Raw genomic sequence first — 7,884 nt, 5'->3', positions numbered from 1 at the left:
ATAAAAAACTACCCTTCTCTTCTTTTTTTCATTTAAGTTTATTCCCAACAAAACTCCCCCACATAAACTTCAATGCTCTTGTCGTCTGCCATGCCAATCGTCTTCTTGTATTTGTCAAAAAGTACTTTCGGTAGCGGTTTTGTAAAGATGTCCGCAACTTGATCCTGACTTGCCACATGCAGCAATTTCACGTTTCCTTCCTTCACATGATCTCAGATTAAATTTAATCGAACGTCAATGTATTTGCTTCTTTCACGGTTTACTAGGTTCTTGGAAAACTCAATTGTTGATTTGTTGTCAACTTGTATTATGGTTGCACCTCGATGCTTTTGCTCCATCTTACTCATTAAGTTTCTAAGCCATATTGCGTGACACACACATCAAGATGCTGCTACATACTCAGCTTCACACGTCGAGAGTGTCACGATCGGTTGCTTCTTTGAAAGCCAAGTAAATGCTGTGTTGCCCATGAAGAATACATAACCCGATGTACTTTTTTGATCGTCTATGTCTCCGCACCAATCACTGTCAGAGTAATCGACTAACTTGTAATATTCTGTTTTTCAGTAGAATAACCCCAAGTGACAATGTTCCTTGGACGTATCGAGAACTCGCTTCAACGCCTTTCAATGTGAATAAATTGGCTCCTCCATGAACCGGCTTATTATAGCAACACTTAATGAAAGATCTAGCCTTGTGCATGTAAGATTGTGAAGGCTTCCCACCAGGCTTCTGTACCTATTTGCATCTAACTCGTTCTCCTTCATCGTACTTTGAGAGCTTTGCACCTGGTTCCATTGGTGTAGATACTGGGTTGCAATTTTTCAACGTGTAGTTCTTCAAAATTTCCTTTGCATATTTCTCCTGTGATATAAAAATACATGTTTCTCCTTGTTTAACCTCCAAACCGAGGAAAAACTTTAACAAGCCCAAGTCTGTCATCTCAAATTCTCGCGTCATTGTGGTTTTGAACTCTTCTATCATTTCATTATTGTTACCTGAGAAGATGAGGTCATCGACATAGAGAGCGACAAGTATCACATCGCTTCCACTCTTCTTTGTATAATGTGAATGTTCGTGGGGACATTGCTTGCACCCGTTCTCCTTGAAGTATGTGTCGATACGAGTATTCCATCCTCGTGGTGCTTGTTTCAACCCGTAAAGCGCCTTCTTCAATTTTAGTACCTTATTCTCTTCTCCAATTTTCACATACCCGGGAGGTTGTTCGAGGTATACTTCTTCTTTAAGCACACCATTCAAGAATGCTGACTTGACATTCATTTGAAAAATCGGCCATTTGAATTGGGCTGCTTGGGAAATGATCAATCAGATTGTCTCCATTCTAGCGACGGGAACAAACACTTCGTCATAGTCGATTCCCGCCTTTTGCTTGTATCCCTTCGCAACAAGTCGCGCCTTGTACCGTTCAATCTCGCCTTGAGCATTCATCTTTTTCTTGAATACCCACTTCCCACCTATGGGCTGACTTCCTACCGGTAATTTTGTCACTTCCCATGTGTTGTTGCGATGAATCGGTTTGCCACTTCGTGTCTCGCACCGCCTCTTCAAAGCTGATATTTTCAGCATCTGCCATAAGACATACAAGGTGTACCTCATTAGTTGAGTCATACAAAACTCGCAAACTCCGCATTTTGGGTTGTCGTGGTTCATCTTCATCATTGAAAATTTCTGAGTCTGTTGGTGTACCGACTGATGATTCTCCTACTTCGATGTTGACATCCGTCTAATTGTTCCAATCCCATTCGCTTGCTTCATTTACTCGCACATTGTGACTCACTATCATCATCTTACTGATCGGGTCAAGTAACTTGTATCCTTTTGTCTTCTCATCATATCAAATAAAGATATACCTTTTGCTTTTGTCTTCGAGCTTCGTTCTTCGTTGGTCCGGTACGTGAGCATAAGCCACACTAGCGAACACTTTAAGGGTGAGAAATTGTAGGCTTTTGTCCGTTCCAAGCCTCTTGTGGTGTTTGATCATCTAACTTTGCATGTGGACATCGATTTTGTACGTAGATGGTGCATTGCACGGCTTCTGCCCAAAATTCCTTCGACATCCTTTTTCTCTTAAGCATTGAGATAACCATGTCGAGAATGGCCCGGTTCTTTCTCTCGGCCACACCATTTTATTGAGGGGTGTACGGTGCGGTTAAAAATCACCGTATGCCTTGCTCCTCGCAGTACTCCATGAAAGCCGTCGAAGTATACTAGCCACATCTATCGGATCGTACAGCTTTGATGTGTCTACCAGTTTCCTTCTCCACCATTACTTTGAAATTTTTTAACACCTCGAATGCTTTGGATTTTCCTTTCAGATAGTAAGCCCAAGTTTTCCGTGAGTGATCATCGATAAAGGAAATGAAATACCTATTTTCGCTGAAGGACTCGGGGTTAATTGGTCCACATATATCTGTATTGATCAACTAGAGACGTTAGTTGGAAGGAGGAACGAAACATTTTTTTTCGATGTTAAGCACTTTTTTACTGCTTTATACACTCCGTTTCTTTGACATTCTATTCTTAATCATCATGCCTAATCATTCCCCAAAAAAGTTTCTTAAAACATGGATAGTTACTCGGATTTTTTTAGCACGTGTTTCAAACGACCCGGTTTATGATTTCGGTTTTAAGACTTTTTTACTACTTTATACACTCCGTTTATTCGACATTCTATTCTTGATCATCATGCCTAATCATTTCCCACAAAAGTTTCAAAAAACATGGACAGTTACTCGGTTATTTTAGCACGTGTTTCAAACGTCCCGGTTTGGGGTTTCCGAATTAGGGGTTCGATTTTAAGCACTTTTTTTACTGCTTTATACACTCTGTTTCTTCGACAATCTATTCTAAATCATCATGCCTAATCATTCCTCACAAAAGTTTCTTAAAACATGAAAAGTTACTCAGTTTCTTTAGCACGTGTTTCAAACGTCTTGGTTTGAGGTTTCCGAATTAGGGTTTCGATTTTAAACACTTTTTTATTGCTTTATCCACTCCGTTTCTTCAAAATTCTATTCTAAATCATCATGCCTCATCATTCCCTACAAAAGTTTCGAAAAACATGAACAGTTACTTGGTTTTTTAGCACGTGTTTCAAACGTCCCGGTTTGGGGTTTCTGAATTAGGGTTTCAATTTTAAGCCCTTTTTTACTGCTTTATACACTCCGTTTCTTCGACATTCTATTCTTCATCATCATGGCTAATCATTCCCCACAAAAGTTTCGAAAAACATGGACAGTTTATCGGTTTTTTAGAATGTGTTTGAAACGTCCCAGTTTGCAGTTTCCGAATTAGGGTTCCGCTTTGAAGCACTTTTTTACTGCTTTATACACTCCATTTCTTCAACATTCTATTCTAAATCATCATGCCTAATAATTTTCCACAAAAGTTTTGAAAACCATGTACGATTGCTCGGTTTCTTTAGCACGAGTTTCAAACGTCTCGGTTTGGGGTTTTCGAATTAGGGTTTCGATTTTAAGCACTTTTTTACTGCTTTATACACTCCGTTTCTTTGAAATTCTATTCTAAATCATCATGCCTCGTCATTCCCTAAAAAAGTTTAAAAAAACATGGACAGTTACTTGTTTGAGAATAAGGAGTGATTGATTAGAGATGTAGTGCAAAGACTTGTTCAATGTCAAAATGAAAGGAAAAAGCTTTGCTCTAAATCCAATGGAGAAAGAGCAGATGACCTTTATATCCATAGCTAGTGCCACTAAGATTTGGCACAAAAGACTTGGGCTCTTTCATCATCGAGGTTTGCTTTAGATGCAGTCAAAGAAGCTGGTAGAAAGACTCGCCGACATTAATGATTACATTCCTCTTTGCCGTGCTTGTAATTTTGGGGAACAACTTAGGCAACCCTTTCCTAAACATTCATGGAGAGCCTCGAAAAAACTGCAACTGGTTCATACTGATCTTTATGGTCGTCAACGAACACCATCATTAAATGGTAATCTTTATTACATTGTTTTTATTGATGATCTAATGAGAATGTGTTGGATCTTCTTGCTCAAGCAAAAGCCAGAAGTTGCGGATGTATTTTGAAATTCAAATCCAGAGTTGAGAATGAAAGTGCATGCTTGATTCAGACTATAAGATCAGATAATTGCAATGAGTACATTTAACAGTTTTTGTGAAAAGGCTGGAATTGAACATAAATTGACAGCAGTATACACTCCTCAACAGAATGACATTAGTGAAAGGAGGAATAGGTTCATAATGGAGATGATATTTTATCTATTGAAGAGTTTAGATGACCATAAAGTATCTTGTGCATCGTTCAAGTTTTAGGATGATGCACAAATATGTTTCTCAGTCCTAATGGTGGTGTAATCACACGACATTATGAGAAGAGTATTACTTGAGCATGGTCACATGTATAAAACAATAGGAATATATCAAGAATTCATGAGGCGAATGAGCTTTGCCTAGCCTCGAAATTGGTCTACATGAAGACATAGAAGGTAGAGATATTCATCATAGACTTGGATGAAGGTGTTTGCCTCGACCTAGGCTTACTCAGTAAAGCTATTCATCAAGATTTTCTCAACTCGACCAAGGTGGCCTCAACCTAAGTGACTTATTTCTAGCCTCGATGGCTTAGGCCTCGACCTTGACTCTAAGATAATCCCTTTGTCATGGCTTTCTAATACTGCATGGGTAACAAATTTTGATTTAACTTATTTGATTCGGTTTGGCATTCCTCGTATTTATTTTTTATTCACTCGTTCCCATTAGGTTTAGCTTCTTTTTTAGTCTCAAGTTAATGTTTTATGTAACAATCCTAAATTTTTACATACTCAGAGTCGCTACCAAGTCTCATGCTTATCTCTTAAAACACATTCAGAACACTTCAAACTACTAGAACACATTGTCGGTCTTACGTGTTTCAAAATATAACGTTGGAATTTAAAATTAACACAAAACAATTACAAATGGAATAATCTAAATAATGAAATAAAAGCGTCCTATACTCCTATGACTAAGAATTTAAACATGCAACTACCTTATGCACGTACCACAGTATCTATTTCCGATGTCGTCGTCGTCCGTACATGGGCGTCTTCTATTTATCTTAAAAATGATATGTGGCATACGGCTTGAGTATTTCGAAGAATACTCAGTAAGTGACCCACTGTAGGGGTCATGCTTATGCAAACACATGCAACATGCTCTTGGGATCGAGCTTTAACTCATCTAGGAGTGACCTCCAATCTCGAACAAATTGGATGTGTAGTACTTCCTTTACACATGACCAACACATGCGAGCGTGAATCGTCCGGGCGCTCGCCTGGACCCTTTAATCAAGCTAATCTGTAACGATGTCTGGAAGTCAGCAGAACCCCATAGTGTCATGAACTATTCAAACTTGATAGTTTGGCTAATTATCATAGGTTTAATGTATGGAGCACAATTACGAGTATGAACTATTTATAGGGCTATTTTTCTTGAGGCTTCAACTCTACCGGAGAAAGGAGAGACTTAAAATATAAATATATCTAAGAATAGTTGATCGCTTGTGGATGTATAGAATAAAATGATGTAAAATTCACAAGAATAAGTGCAAGTATACACTATCACAAGTACCAAGTAATAAGTAAATTATCGATTCCACAGGGAACCTATCTTTTTTATTAATTTTTTCGCTGGAAATTGAGTTTTTGGGTAACATTCAAATGGGTGTTGGAGATTTTAACTATTTAAACAAAACTAAAACAGAGTGCTACTGCTGTCGAAAAACAGAAAATTATGAGACAATCAACTATAATGAGGAAGGTTCGGCTAAGAGAGATTAAATACATAAGTTGTTGAGTTTTGTGGTTGATTTTAGTTCCTTTTAATAGATTCTCAAGCCCACTTCCGAGGGTCATGAATGGTGATTATTTCCATAATCGTTGTAATTTCTATTAACAAGGCTATAGGAGAAGAATTATTCCTAACCCTTCTATTACCCTTCAAGTCTCCTTGCTATCAAACTAGAGTATTAAAGAGGATTTCATTGCTCCCTCTCTTCTCCCGAACAAGAGAACAACTATGTATGTAAAGTAGCTAATTAAACATACATGTAAATCATTAACAACAACTCTTTAGTAAACTAAAATCATACCGTCAACATACTTAAACTATATAAAACTCTCTCGCCTCCCGTATTAAGTTTAGCTCTCCATACAAACTGAATTAAACAGAGGAATCTGCATCTTGATCAAGTAAAATTGATGGAATAAGAAAAGAGAATAAGGAAATAGAGAGTTATCCCGGTTTGTTGTCGTTCGTCAATGGAAGTTCCCTTCTCTTGAGCTCTCACGTCCACCTCTTTGCCCTAATCAATCCTTGTTGGTCTCCTTTTCCTTCTGCTGTCAACAGCTGCTGGATTAGGGTTTTCTTCTTCTTCTCTAGTTTCATAGCAGTTCACTGCAGCAGAGGCTGCTGCTGTGTAATTCGATTTTTCTCCCCAAAGTGTGGCTCTCTTCCTCTTAATCTTCCTTTTCCTTTTATATTGAGCATGGGTTCCCCTTTAGGGCTGAAAATGAATAAGTTGTCCACATAGGATGTTCCTCATTGGGTAATCAATGACCCACTTGGACTGCTGACGTGGATTTAAAATTTCCATGTCATCCCCTATTTGTTTCCAAATTTGCTACTCCCACGTGGTTTAGCATAAATGTCTAAAATTTTACCACGTAACTCAATTAAACATACAATTAAGATCGATTTATGCAAAATCATATTTTTTTTCATGTTGAACCGCAAGAAACGATTTCATGCTCACTAAGTAGAATAAATGGGGTAATAAATGAGTAAATTGTGAATAAGAGTGCAATATTAACTACAAAAGGACTTAATATGACTCTACTATTAGAGAGTTATCAATAGCTCAACAATCCTCACATTTGTGCCGATCAAGGTAGGTCTTAAACAAAGATACTCTAATTTTTCATACGTTAATAACTTCGCCTACGAAATGGCTTTAATGTTGGCTTGGTTGAATGACTTGTATGATGTACGAATGACGAATTTTTCATGATTGTTTGATGCGTTTTGTGGTATGTTATGTTTATGCAATGATACAAGATGTACTATAATATGATTATGTCATGTTATGGAACTATGTTGTGATGTTAATGTTGTATGATGCATGAACCTCCATATATTACACTACATAAACTACGATATCATGTACGTCGTGATATTATGCACGCTCCTTTCCCTCCATAGCTTCTGCCAACGTGAGTGTAAGCTAGCCCAACAAGTAGATTTAGAGGATACGTATACGAGTCTGCTAGGTGGATCTATGTGTGCATGTGTAGAGAAATATTATTGGAAAAAAAAAATTAATTGCCCAGCCGAGTGAACCACGAATTATTCATCATCTTTTTAAAAATTAAAATTAAAGTTGTTTCTATAAATAATTAAATAAATAAATAAAGAAAAGAAAAAGAAAAATGTAGCAATTATCTCTACAGTTTGCTTTTCATTGACCAAGAGTATTGACACGAACCATTGTATTTTTTTTTTCATTAGTATGTCGATATCTAATATTGTCAACCCAATCCACTTTTTAATCATATCGTATAAAATTAACCTTATATTTTATAAAAATATCAACACATAATATTAATAATAACCCTCTTCCTCGTTTAAAATAGTAAATTCTTATGCGACGGTTTAAATATTTTCATAAATTTTTCAAAAGTTCCCATGGACTATGAGATCTCACGTCGGAAGAAAAAGAGAACGAAACATTTCTTAAAATAATGTGGAAACATCTCTCACAGACAAATTTTAAAACCGTGAGACTGACGGCGATACGTAACGGGCCAAAGTAGATAATCCCTGCTAACGGTGAGCTTAGGCTATTAC

Source organism: Cucurbita pepo, chromosome 8, assembly GCF_057944985.1.
Source record: "Cucurbita pepo subsp. pepo isolate OVF chromosome 8, ASM5794498v1, whole genome shotgun sequence".
Taxonomy (NCBI): Eukaryota; Viridiplantae; Streptophyta; class Magnoliopsida; order Cucurbitales; family Cucurbitaceae; genus Cucurbita; species Cucurbita pepo.
This window is presented reverse-complemented; position numbering follows the sequence as displayed.